We start from the raw sequence: 14,981 nt of genomic DNA, 5'->3' as shown, positions 1-14,981 counted from the left end.
ATGAATACATAAACAAAAGACTCTTTATACAAATTAAGATAAACTCAAATAACTGGAGAGATGTTAATTTATTATGGTTAAGTCATGTTGATTTAATACAAATAACAATTCTGACTAAACTGATTTATAAAGTTAGTAATTTATCAATTAAAATAACAGAGTTACTTTATAGAACTAGAAAAACATATTAAGAAAGTAGTCTAGAAGAACAAAATGTCAAAAATCTGAAGGAAAATAATAAAAGTGAGAAGGAAGGGAATCTAATAGAATTAGGTCTAAAACTATAGACATAAAGTAATAATCTTCAAAACTTTATGGTAATGATTAAAAAAGAAAAGAGTTGATCAATGGAACAGATGAGGCATACCAGATTCAGAAATAATCTGATAAAGTATCATCATTGTTTTTCCTCAGTAGTGTCTTACTCTTTGTGACCTCATTTGGGTTTTTCTTAGTAGAGATACTGGAGTGGTTTGCTATTTCCTTCTCTAGCTAATTGTACAGATAAGGAACTGAGGCAGAGTTAAGTGACTTGCCCAGGGCCACTGTACTGTTAATGTATTTTTAATGGAATTAATGTATTTTTGATAGAATGGGAAGTTCTTTCCCATCTGTTAATAGGCCTATGTGACCAGCTTAAATCACATGGAAGCCTAACTCACATGACTTTGAATTACATGAAGCCTATAGTGGAAGAAGCTTGCTGAAAGGATGGAACAGATAGGGTAGAGCAGGAAGGCTGTAACAAGAAGAGGAAGAGCTTTAACTGAGCTGAGAGGAAATTGGTCAGACTAGTCAGAGCTGGGAAGGACAGAGAAAGCAGGCAGTCAAGATTGTGAGTGTTTGTTTGTAGGAAGGCCTGATAATGTGTATAGATTTCTTGGTTACTATGATGGATTTGGTTTTCTGATGTTGGGATTTAGTTTTCTGGTGTTTGAATAAATGTTTTGGTTCTGTATTCCATATGGAGAGTTTGTTATATTTTGTGATTTTGTTATATATTGTGCATATTCATAGCTACCATAGGTTCATTGGCACTACAGCCACTCATCCGGTAAGTGTCTGAGGACAGAACCGAACCCAGGAAGATGAGTCTCCCTGACTTCAGGTCTGACACTTTCTATCTACTGTACCACCTGGCTGCCCAATAAAGTAGTATAGTGGTCAGTCAGCCCTACTCGTGTAAGTATTGGGATAAGAACTCAGTGCTTATCAAAAATTGCTGGAAATATTGAATATTGAAATATTGAACAGCAGCTCTGAATACATTTGGTTTAGACCAACATCTCATACTATATACTTCCATAAGCTGCAAGTAGGTGCAAGACTTAGATATAAAATGTCATATCATAAAACCATCAGAGAAGCAAGAAAGGAGATATCTTACACAGTTATGGATAGATAAAACTTCTGGACCAAATAAGAGATAAGGGAACATATTGTTGAACTCAGAGGTGGGAGAGCTGGTTCAGATTTGCAAGAATTCACTTAGACTTTCTCTGTAGTCATTGAGAGCTTTATTGATGCAAAAGTAGTGGGCCTGAGATTTACCAAGGAGCTAAACAAAAGCATTGATATAGGAGAAGAACCAGACTTGCATAGGCAGAAAGCTCTGAAGCCTGTAGAATGATTGTCGGGTTTCTTATGGGATTGGAGATTTAGGGACAGGATAAGTCTTGCAAGATAAGGACACAGGATGAGGATGATGAATGACACAAGATAAGGGAGACAAGGGAATCTTATGACCCAGGATGGGGTGAAACAAGGAATTTTATGGTCCAGAATAAGGGAGAAGTTTTACAGTATTTCAAGATAAGACGAAAAGACTCCAGGAAGCCCTCAAGCTCAGGAGGGGCCTCACAAGTTATTGAAAAAGCAACCCTTAATATTAACACTTAGGGTACCTTTGTATCCACATTAATAGGAAATAAAATGAAAATTTTGGTTACATAAAATTGAAAAGATTTTGCACAAAAAATCAATGCATTTAAAATTAGAAGGGAAATAGTGGTCTGGGGAAAAATATTTGCTAAAAATTTTTTCTCATAAAGATTTATTACCTAAGATACAAAAGTAGAAAATCAACAACTATTGTCAATAGAATGTGAAACAGTTCTCAAAAGAAAGGCAAGTCATTAACAACCACATCAGATCATTAGTAATCAAAGAAATGCAAATTAAAACAACACTGCAGTTTTATCTCAAAAACATTAGATTGTCAAAAATGACAAAGCTAAAATGGCAGTTGGTGAAGGATTGTGGGAGGACAGGTATACTACTGTACTGTTTGTAGACCTATGAAGTAGTCCAACCATTCTGGAAATCATTTTAGAACTTTTTCCCCCAAATGAGGAGTGTTTTGGGGGAAATATGGTGAATTTCATTTTGGACATTTTGAATTTGAGATGGTCATGTTTGCTTATTAAATTCATAATTAATATCCATAATAAAAGACAACTAAAGTTAACTTGACAGTGGGACATAGGGATATCCAGTTGTCTTCATGATGCACAGTACTCTAAAGTGTTATTGGTTTATCTAAAAATGAGATTAAAGATGCTGATTAGTGAAGAAGTGTTCTTTGATATTCAAAGAGGTGGAAAGGTCAAAAGTATGAGAAAACAATAGCTGTGGTCTGAAATAATATGATCAGTCAAACCAGGAAGGTAGTAAAATTCCCAAAGGAAAAGATAGGAATTCATTGTGGTAGTGGTGGAGGTGATGCAGAGAAAACATGCCACACCTTTGTGATGTGAAAGAAATGAGTCCTCAAACCTATTTGTAATGATTATACTAATTTTCTTTTGCAAATGCACTGCTGCAACTATGTTCTCTTAAGAATATAGGAAGAAATCAGATCATTCTCCATTGAAAGGTGAGAAGTTGAGGAAGTCAGAGATCTTTTTGTACAGAGACCGTTCCCAGTAAATTACTGAAATTACTAAAAATAAGAAGCATAAAGGGAAGAAGAGGGAGTCTCAGCCAAACACTTGCAGAAAATATGATGAAGGCAGCAACCTTTTTGGTTCAGATTTGCTTCTTCTGTATCTCCTAGCAAAAGGTGATTCGTAGGTCCTGAATAAACTTATTAGCAGTAATATGAAGTAGAAAAAGTGATAGATTTTGAGTCAGAAAAACTTGAATCCAAGATCCTTCATTATTGCCTTTCTAATGGACAGTGAGCCACATAGCCTCACTTTTCTACTTTGTTAAAGAAGGAGGTTATATTAGAGGACTGTTAAGGGTCTTTCCAGCTTAAAAGCTATGATCTTATGGGATGGTATCCTTTTGGTTCTCCTTACTCCCATTATTAAGTAGGTCTCCTGGAAGAAAAAAATGGATCAGCTTAGATTCATCTTTAGATGTCTCTATCTGAAATCTTTGTCTTGTTTCACTCTATATATTTAGGTATTGTTTTACATTTAATTTTTTCTCAATTATATGTAAATAAAAATTTTAACATTATTTTTTTTAAATCTGGAGTTCTAAATTCTCTCTCCAGTCTGTCCTTTCACAGAATATAAGCAATTTGATATTGATTATCCATGTGAAGTTGTACAAAACATTTCCTTATATGCCATGTTGCAGAAGAAAACACAGACCAAAGAAACCAAAAAGAATGAAGTCAAAATACTTCATTCTGCATTTAATCTCCATTATGTCTTTCTCTGGAGGTGGATAGCATTTTTTATCATAAATCTTTCAGAATTGTCTTGGATTATTGCATTGCTAAGAATAGCTAAGTCTTTCACAGCTCACTATTCAAACTATAGTTTGAAATATGGTACACCTTTTTTTTACATTATTTTCCCATTGATTACCTTGATATTATGTACATTCATTCTTCTAGATTAATTTTGCCATTTTAATAACTTTATAAAATAATGTTTTGATAGTTTGATTGGTATGATATAGAATAAGAAAATTAATTGAAGTAGAACTATCATTTTCATTATATTGTCTTGGTCTACCCACAAGCAGTTAATATTTCTCCATTTGTTCAAATATGACTTTATTTGTGTGAAAAGTATTTCATAATTGTGTTTAAATAGTTCCTGTGTTTATCTTGGCAGGCAGATGTGATGTAACAGTAAGCACCCCAACATATAGAGGGAGGCCTGCTATCACAGGTTCTTAGATATGCCTTCATAAAAGGAAAGGCAACTTCTGAGAGGTTAATAATCACTTTAATCAGCACATGTATCATTCCTTTAACCAAGCGCATATATCATTCACCTAATTCAGGGGAGTCAGCACCCTGAACTTCAAAAAAAATACAGAGAAATCAAAAAGTCAACAAACATGGCTTCTCTGCCTGACCATAATTCAACAGAGAGGTCCAACTGTCTGACCATAGTTACCAGAGAGGGAAGCACAACTTCTGGGTTTTCAAAGTCAGAGGGGTCCTTAAAGTAACTTCCCAGAGTCCTCATCTTACGCTCAAACCTTCTTATAAAAACTAAGCCCCAAAATAAAACCTCAGAATATTTATCCATTTTTTAGAACCAGAGGGCATAAACTTCTGACCCAGCACCTAAACAGAAAAAAACAAAAGGTACTTGGGACCTCCTCCCCTACAAAACAACTCCCCTAATCAAGCTTCCCACAATGAGCAGGTCCATCAATGGATGGGAAAGATCTTCCTTGATCACATTATTTAATCAGAGACACTTTTAGAAAAACAAAAACAACAAAAGATCATAATTTGATTGCCATCACATCAGATTATGGTGGTAATAAAGGACATCCTTTTATCTCAAAAGATGCCAACCAAGCCTCTGATAAAATAAAACAATTATTCCTACCAAAAACACAAAAAGCAGAGGACTAAATGGAACTTTCCCTAAAATGAAAAGTAGTATCTATTTAAAACCATCAATAGGCAATATCTGTTATGGAGATAAGCTAGAAACCTTTCCAATTAAGATCAGGGGTAAATCAAGGATGTCCTTTATCACCACCATAATTTAATATTGTTTTAGAAATGGTAGCTACAAAAGGAAGGGAAGAAAAAGAAATTGAAGGAATTAAAATAGGCATTAAGAAATAGAATTATTTTCCAGGCAATGTAATTGTATACTTAGGCAATCCTAGAGAATCAACTATAAACTAGTTGAAATAGTTGTTAGTTTCATCAAAGTTTCAAGATGTGAAATAAACACATATAAATAATCAACATTTCTATATATTACCAATAAGGTTTCTATTCCCTAAACAGTATTTCTTAAACATTTTCCACTTGTGACCCCTTTTCACGTTTCAGCAGCAACAGCATGAGTAAACATTGTGTGACCTGAAGATATGTTCACTGCAAAGTGTACATGCTCTGTGTTCAGAACTAAGGCTGCCATGGATGGGTGAAGTTGCATGATGTAACATGGGCAAACACTGCCAGAAACACCTTAGATACATTACACTTTTGATTTTTAATTAATTTTTTGTTTGTTGCTCATTCAGAAACTTTTACTGTTGTCAAATTTTTCGTATCCCTATGGGGTCATGATTGACAGTTTAAGAAATGCTGTGTGGATGCCCTAATATATCATCAATTTTTGTGTAGCCCACATACAGCTGAGAAAAAATATACTCCATTCCATTCCTGTACAAATTTCTCCAGAGGTTTACCATATATAATTAAAAAAAGAATTCTATTCAATTCCCTAATTTCTTATGTTTTTTTATTGTTAGATTTAGTTCTGGGAGGGGTTAGGGATGAGGTCTATCACTAGGATAATTTTACTCTCTATTTCATCCTGGAAATCATTTAACTTTTCCATTAAGGAACTGGATGCTATGCCATTTGACATATATATATATATATATATATATATATATATATATATATATATATATATATATATATATATATATATATATATATATATATATATATATATATGTATTTGTATTAATATTACTTCATTTTCTATGTAACCTTTTAGAAAGATATAATTTCCTTCCTCACCTTTTAAAATTAGGTAGATTTTTGCTTTTGGTTTATCTGAGATCATGATTGCTACCCAAGTTTTCTTTTAATCTCAGCTGAAGTATAATAGATTCTGCTCCAGAATTTTTATTTTAACTCTGTGTCTCTCTATTTCAAGTGTTTCTTGTAAATAACATATTTTGTGGATTCTGTTCTTTAATTTATTCTGTTACCCACTTCTGTTTTATGGGTGAGTTCATCCCTTTCACAGTTTTAATTGATACATATACATATATATATATATATATGTATATATATATAATTGCTATGTATCTTCCTCTACCCTGTTTTTCCCAGTTTATCATTCTCTTTCTCTTTTCACTCTCTCTTCCAAAAAGTCAGTTGTGTCTCTTTCCGTTGCCTTCCTTAATTTCTCCTCCCCCTGTTAATGCCTCTTCCCTCCTCTTATTTCCTTCTCCTCCCACTTGCTTAAAGGATAGGATAGATTTCTGTACCCAACTGAGTATATATGGTTAAAGCATTGCCCACCTCCTCATCATGTTCCCCACCATTGCAGCGGCTCTTTCTTTTGCACGTTTTATGTGAGATAATTTTCCCTTCCTCTTTCCCCTTCTCCCAGCACATTCTTCTTGTTTATCCTTTAATTTCATTTTTAAAAAATCATGCTATCATAGTCACTTTTCACCCATGCCCTCTGATGTTGTTTTTGTCCTTCATCTTGAAGAGGACCAAAATGACATCACTATGTTTGAGTCAAGATACAGTGTTTCTGACTGCAGCTGATCAGACCAAAATGAGTTCAAAAAGTTCTACCATGGCTTGGGTACATATAGTCCCTATGAACATTTGGACTAGAGATATCTCTAAATTTGTGCATCTCACATTTCTTTCTTACTACTGCAATTTTGCTTCACTCATAGAGCACAGTGCCTTCCTTCATGTGGGCAGGACATACTGGGTAGTTCTGTGCCAGTATCTCTCATATCATGCAATCAATTCTAAAGTTCTTCAGAGAGACCTTGAGGGTGTCCTTGTATCACTTCTTTTGACTATCATGTGAGTGAGTTCTCTATAAAATAGACTTTTAGGCAAATCAGTATTTGGCTTTTGAACAATGTCGCCAGCTCATCAGAGTTGCACTCTCTGTGGTAGATCCTGAATGCTTGGTAACTTACTTGGAGAAAGGGCCTCAGTGTCCAGTACTTTATCTTTCCAGATGATCTTCAGAGTCTTCCTAAGATAATTCAAATGGAAACAATTTCCTGGCATGGCACTGGGGTACTGTTCAAGTTTCATAGGCATGCAACAATGAGGCCAGCACAATGGCTCTGCAGACTTTTAATTTTGTAGGCAACTTCTTCTCTCTTATACTTTCCTTCAGAGCCTCCCAAGCAATGAGTTAGCTCTGGCAATGCATGTGTAAACCTCTTCATCTCTATGTGCTTCCCTGGAAAGTACTGCCAGGTTAAATGAACTTACAGTTATCAAAACTTCTCCATATTTGTAATCAGTGGTTTCATGTATGGATGATGTAGCAATGGTTGGTGGAGAACCTCTGGTTTTTTTGTTGTTGTTAAGTCCAAGTTGGCACACACAACAGAGCATTGACCCGTGCTTTGTTGCATAGCTTCAGAAGCTGCATTGAGTGTATAGTCATCTGTGCACAAGTCTCCATCTTTGGTCTTATAACATTTTCAAATAAAATTATTTATCATCAGTGTGGTAGCTGACTGGGGTTTAGAATGTGTGCAGAGAAGACTAGTTCATCTGGTATGATTGCTGCCAAGCTCTTTTTTAGGAATGCTTTCTACCACTAGTGTCCACCAGATTCACCTACCTCTCATCTGTGGCTCCAAGAAGCTGTAAGTTCTACAGCAGCCACAAACAGGTAAATTGTTTCAGTGGCTGTGCTAAACCAGGTTGAGGGTAACCAAGCAATCTCAATTCAGAAAAGTTAGAAGGATGTAAACTACAAGCATGTGAAGATGTCTCCCAGTAGAATGGGAGAATAAGAACAATTTGTTCGAAGTACATATGCTCTTTCTAACTGTAATAGTGATTCTAAAGTTCTTAGGAGTTACAACTACCATCTTTCCATATAAAAATGTAAACATTTTAGACATTAATTCTCTTCTAATCTCTTTTATGCTTACCTTTTTATGCTTCTCTTGAGTCTTATATTCAAAAATCATATTTTCTGTTCAGCTCTGGTCTTTTAATCAGAAATGCTTAAAAGTCTTTTTTTTCCCCATTAAATACTCATTTTCCTCCAGAAAGATTATGCTCACTTTTGCTAGATAGATTATTCTTGGTTGCAGTCCCAACTCCTTTGCTTTCCAAAATATCTATTCTAAGTCCTCCAATCCTTTAATGTGAAAGTTGTAAATCCTGTGTGATCCTAATTATGATTCCATGATTATTTCAATTATTTCTTTCTTGTTATTTGCAATATTTTCTCCTTGACCTGGTGATTCTGTAATTTGGCTAAAATATTCTTGGACATTTTTATTTTTGGATCTCTTATAGGAAGTAGTTGGTGAATTCTTTCAATTTCTATTTTACCTTCTAGTAAAATTATGGATATTGGGGTAAATTTCCTTGACAATTCTTAAAATATAGATTTCTAGGCTTTTTCTTTGATCATGGCTTTTCAGTTAATCCAACAAATCTTTGATTATCTGTCCTTGATCTATTTTTCCTGTTCATTTTAAAAAATTAAATATTTCATATTTCTTCCTTTTTTCATTCTTTTGATTTTTTTTTTATTTCTTGATATCCCATGGAATCATTAGCTTCCATTTACCCAATTCTAATATTTAAGGAATTATTTTCTTCTATAGGCTTTTGTACCTCTCTTTCCTTTTGGCCAAGTCTGCTTTTTAAGGAGTTCTGTCCAGCATATTTTTTTGCTTCATTTACCATTTGACCAATTCTGTTTTTAAGGTGTTGTTTTCTTCATGTACACACATACACACACACAGATACATACATAAATACACACATAGATGCGCACACATATATATACATACACATGCACATATGTATATATAATATGTGTGTATGTATGTTTATATACTTATACCTCTTTTACCAACCTGTCAATTCTCCTTTTATAATTTTCTTGCATCACTATAAATCTCACTCCTCAGTTTTCTCTCTACCTCCTTTATTTTATTTGATTTTAAAAATCCTTTTTGAGCTCCTGCAGGAATTCTTTTTGGACTTGTGTACAGTTTGCATTTTTTCTTTGAAGTTTTATTTTTGCTCTTTTGACAGCACTGTCTTCTTTTAAGTTACTCTTCTATCTTCCTTGTCAAACCAGTAAAGTTTTATGGCAATGTTCTTTTGTTGTTGTTGTTGCTCATTTGTTATTTCTTGACTTTTAATTTTATATTAATAGTGGACTGTCATTCCAGGATGGAGGGGGCAGTGTCCCAAGCTTAAGGTTTTCATGCTGCTGTCTTCAGAGCTAGTTATGAGATTCTGTAAGTTTTTGGTGCTTCTAAGGTGCTATGATCTAAGGAGAGGTGTGGTCACTTCTCTCCTGGCCTGTACTCTAGTCTTTACCTAAGAAGGGTCTTTGTTCCCCTGTATCCACAGGTGTGAGTGATCCTTTTGGTCCTGGGACTATGACTTAGAAATGATTATGTGCAATGCAATAGGGTCTTGAATCCAGTGCCAACACAGGGCCTCACACAATCTTCAATTGATCAGTGGTAACATCCCTCCTCCTTCTGTGGGCTGGGAACTCCGAAGGCTACTTCTGTTGCCAATGCAGTTACCTCTAATGCCTTTTGCTAGTGCTGTGGTGTGGCCTGTGCTGTCATGATTTGCACTGCTGTGCATCACAACCCAAAGTTCAAGAAATGTTGAAAGAGTTGTGAGTGCAAAACATTTAAGAAGTCATTGTCTAGTCAGACCATCACCCTGGTAAGATAGACCTCTCCTACTGAACTCCTAAATTGTCTTGGTCTGGAAAGTTGTTTCACTTTGACTTTTTATTGGCTCTTCTGATTCAGAATTTGATTTGAGGTGTTATTTTAGAGTTGTTTGGAGAGGGATTTGGAAAAATTTAACTGGGTGCTTTTCTACTCCTCTATCTTGGCTCTGCGTTTCCACTCTATTTAACTGCTAAATGGAAGGACTTCTATTTAGAGGGAGGGTTTGGTACGTATTGACAAATATGTATCTATATACGCGTGTGTGTGTGTACACATACATATATATGCACATGTATATGTATTGTATACACACATAACATACACATAAAACATTTAAACCCCTTCCTCCACAAAAAACTAAAAAAGTGCAAAAGAGGATTCAAATAGCGCACTATTGTTAATTTACTGTGAAATTATATATATGTATATATGTACACATATGTATGTATGTGTATCTCTATATGTTGTTCAATAAGTTTTAGGTTTTCTGCAACTCTTTATGACCTGCTTAGGTTTTCTTGGCAAATATACTGGAGTGGTTTGCCACTTCCTTTTTCAATACAGTTTGCAAATGAGAAAACTGAGGTAAACAATGACACCCAGGAGTACACTGCTAGTAAGTGTGTTGGGCCAGATTTGAACTCAGGAAGATGAGTCTTCCCAATTCTACTCCTGAAACTCTATCTACTTGTAGAGTTAATGGAATATAAGATTTTCCCTGTCCATTAATACTACTATGTGACCACATGTATCCCCTTTTCCCATGGAACAAGTGCTGTGTTCCTAGGTCTAAAGGTACCCAGATGTTTCAATCACAGATATGCTGCTTTGAACTTTGACTCAATTCACAGCTGTGACACATCCTGAATCACATAGAGCCCTGATGCAGAGCCAGTTAGACTCTGGGCCATGTGGATCCAAGTAAGTGCTGAAGCACATAGATTTTGAAGCTTTTCTTTGTTTGAAAACTATATGAGAAAAATGTCTGTGATTTGGTCAGATGAGACTCTGGGTAGCTGTTATTAAGGGGCCCCTTGGCTTTACAAACCCAGATGTTGGTGCTCACTGTTCTAGTGATTAGGTATCTATTACTCTGTTTAGACACTTGGAGCCCTGTTTATTAAATTCTTTCTTGGATACTCACTTCTTTCTGTCTGTATTGTTTAGTTAAAGTAAGATTTAGCTAAAGTAAGACCACTTTGAAGATGTCTTTCCTTTAGAAAAACTGATCAAAGAACCTATGCTAGCAGCCCACCCTGTATGCTAATGTGATTGCTAATATACTACTCTGACACATAGCTCATGTGTGTTTAATATATAGATATAGAAATATGTAGATATCTTAAAATAAGCTATATTAGAGAAATTCATTTTCTTATTCTTTGTATATGAAAACATTTTATTTTATTGATTATTATTAAGTTCACAATTCAAAAAATTAGTTTCTATGTTATCCTTCAGTTTAAATGCTAAGACTCCATAACTAAAACTTTAGGCACTGCTTACTGGTTTAAAGAATATGTTTTGGGAGAACAAATCTCTAATTTTATTGATATAGGGAGTTCCTGATGAATAAGGCTTCTCTTTAACTTACTATCTCTGAGGTTTTCTTGAAGATACTTAGAGATTAAGTGACTTTACTAGGGTATAATTGAATTCACTGTTTTCCCACTACAAGATGATCTCTCTATCTACTATGCCATGCATACATTTTTAATCAGAAATTTGCCACTTTAATTATTTTATTAATAATTTCACAGAAATATTTTATAATCTTGTAATTTTTTTTGCAAGGATTATCACAGACAGCACTTTTTCATATATGACAGCCCTAATTTTCCTAGCAGAAATAAGAGGTTTTATTTTTTTGGATCAGAAATAGGTTTGGTATACTGGCTGTGCTACCATCACAAGTTACTTAAGCTCTATTAGCCTCAGTTTCATTATCTTCAAAATGGGGACAATAACAGTACCTAACTCTCAGGAGTGATGTGAGGATAAAGTTAGATAACTTGCGTAAAATGCTTTTTAAATATTAGAACCTAGTTTACTGTTAGTTCATTGCTTCCAAGTTGCTCCAAATTTTTTTCAATGTGCTGCTGGGTAACTTTGCAAGATTAAGGGATGGAGAGTAAGATGTTTCCAGCAGACTTTTTCTGTGGAAGAAAATTAGCTCCCTTTTTCCTCTTCTGTACCATTAATAATGATTGACATTTTCATGACCTTCCCAAGTCTGATGGCAGAGGTAACAAAGTTCAGTAGGGGAGGATCTGAAGAACTTTGTCTTCTGCTTATTTTTTCCTTGAATACCCTGATTTAACTGAGGTAGGAAGACTATAAATTGTTATACCTGATCATTTTGACTAATGGAGTTGGACGCCATTTTTTCCTGGTTGGGATGGGGAGTTTAGTATCTCCTTTGAGGGTTGTGATAGGGACTTGACTTTTATAAGAATGCAAGTAGCACTGACATCACCACTAATGAAATAAGCCTTCTATGATGGAGTGAAAGGTTGCTGAACAGAGTCTGTTCTGAAAGCAGATTACAGTGAAAGATGACACACAGCAGAGTTAAAGTAGCTGTTAATTTTAGATTCTTGCTGCTTTTAGTTACAAGAAAGAATCTAATTAACTTCAATTTGGAAACATAGGGGGAGAGAACATCTGCTTCCTTGATCTAGAGGGAGTCAGAATCAAAGTCTTGCATTGTTAAAATAGGTTTGGGAATCCTGATTAAACTTTACAGCAGATGAATAAATGCTAGAATATGACTTTTTTTGAAGTTACTTGGTCGACTAGTACAATTTTTGAATTGGTACCATGGTTGAGTAAATTTGAGTTATTAATCTGTAAAAATCTCAAGCAAGCTAAACTTTAAATAAAGAGTCTATAGCACTTAATGCTCTCTGATAAAGTCTTCTATGGAAAGGAATTTGAGGAAATGAGGCTTAGTCACTGTGGTGACTAAGGCAATTTAGTCACTGAGGTGAAATGTTAATCCATTTCTGTTAAATAGCAACGTGATTTGGATCCAAGGAAATGAATCTCATTTACCATTCACATTATCTTTCTAATTGAAGCCAAATGAGTAAGACTCATGCACTACATTCTGGGCCCTGATGTGTGTAGTTTCATGGTTCGATTTCTATTTTTCAGAACAAATTAGAACAGCAGTATGGTGAGTGGAAAGCCCAGACCAGCTATCAGAAGAGGGTATACAATGTCTGGGATATCCTCTGAAATACCATTCAGTGAAAGGTGGTTTTTGAACTTGCCTGAATAAATTATATACTATAAGATGCTTCTATAAAGGCAGTGAAACTATTACCACAGACACTAAAGAAGCGGGAGTGCTTTTATATGCTGATTTAATGGTTTTGATTATTCTATACAGATTTTGTCCTTTACAAACCCATTTCTATGGCAACAGGGAATGCTGAAAGCCCAGAAAATGTAACTAAGCCCTTTGAAAATTCTGACTGGGCTAAAAAAGATGCTTCACTTCTTTTTAAAGTACATATTGGAGGAATTGAAAACTACTAAATAATACATCCAGTAGAAGATGTGACACCTTATTTCTAAAACCTGCTGAATGTATTACATAAGGCTTAATCAGATGTGCTTAATATAGAAACAAGGAGAAACAGTGGAGCTGTGAACATGCTTGAGTCCAAGTAAACCTTCAGCACTTTGGCAGTGGTAAAGGAAACAAAGTTAATTTACCTAGGAGCATTTACTGTGAGGATTGTCTTGATATTTTTGAATAGGATGTTTCTAGATGAGGCGTGGAGATTTCAAGAACAAATAAATAAACAGAAGATAATCCATAAAAACTTTTAATAATCTTATAGCTTTGTAAAAACTTACCTTAGAAATTAACTTTGGGGACCTCTGCACTTATTTTCTCATAACAAGGGTGAATCGATTATTGAATGGTTGAAAGCACACAATGCATATTGATCTGTCCATGCATAGCTGCATTCTCCCAGCAGGCATCCTGCTGCCTGTAACATATTTTAAATGGGATTACCACTCATTAAATTACAATGACCCAAAGCAATGGTCAACAAAAGTGAAATTACCTTAGTTCATCATGGTTTGGATCATGGTCATTAAGTCTCAGGGGCCTGGTTTCCCTGGAGTGAGTAGGCCAGAAGAATATACATGATTGATCATTCCAAATGATCATATTTAATCAAGTAAAACCATAAATTTCCTACCTACAAGCAAAATCTAAAGAAAACTAAAAAACATAACTCAACAGTGACAAACTATTTTAAAGCTTTGACTAAATTAAATAAGAGCAAAATTGAGTCAAAATTACAGCTTACGTGGTAATGATTTGGCTGCTGCTCCAAGGCATGGCATTCATTTTAGCCAGTGTGAATCTGACTGTAGGTCAGATCCAAAGCTTCCAATTGCAATAACACATCTATATATTTTATATTGTGTTCCTGATGACCAAATAAAAAGCAGGAAACAATTAATGATATGCTTATAGTTTTTTAAGCAGTTTATTTTTACCAGTGTGCTATAACTTGAAGGCAATGGGATACTTTCTCCTGACTTTAGAAGTTCAGGGCAAATGTTGAACTTTGGAATATAGGAAGTAGTAACAAGATACACACACACACACACACACACACACACACACACACACACACACATATCTGCAAAGACAAAAAAATGCCAAACCAGAGAGTGAATGGGGAACCAGATGACTATGTTGAGTTGTATGTTTGAGCTGTCGGTTTGTTAGCACTTTCTCCTGAAATCTTTTGATGAAGACATTCCTAATCAAAGAAGGGGGTGCTGAAATTCTTTATGAGGCTTCACCTTTTATAAAATACAATTTCATGATTTACTCTCCCTCTGCTACTTCATGATATTAATTTTCCCCTTTACTTATATAAAGTGCTAACATCCTTCTATTTATTTACTTAATCCATGAGGTTTTTCATGTCTGTCCTGTTATCTGTAAATGTTTTATAGCAGTTGGCACTCATGCTATCCACCTCTCAGGGGAAAGGAGAAAAGGAAAAAGAAGATATTTACAGCATTGAAAATTGAATGAAGGATAAAGAAAAGGACAG

This window comes from Notamacropus eugenii, chromosome 3, assembly GCF_028372415.1.
Source record: "Notamacropus eugenii isolate mMacEug1 chromosome 3, mMacEug1.pri_v2, whole genome shotgun sequence".
NCBI classification, from domain to species: Eukaryota; Metazoa; Chordata; class Mammalia; order Diprotodontia; family Macropodidae; genus Notamacropus; species Notamacropus eugenii.
The sequence above is the reverse complement of the archived record's forward strand: the minus strand, read 5'-3'. Positions refer to the sequence as shown.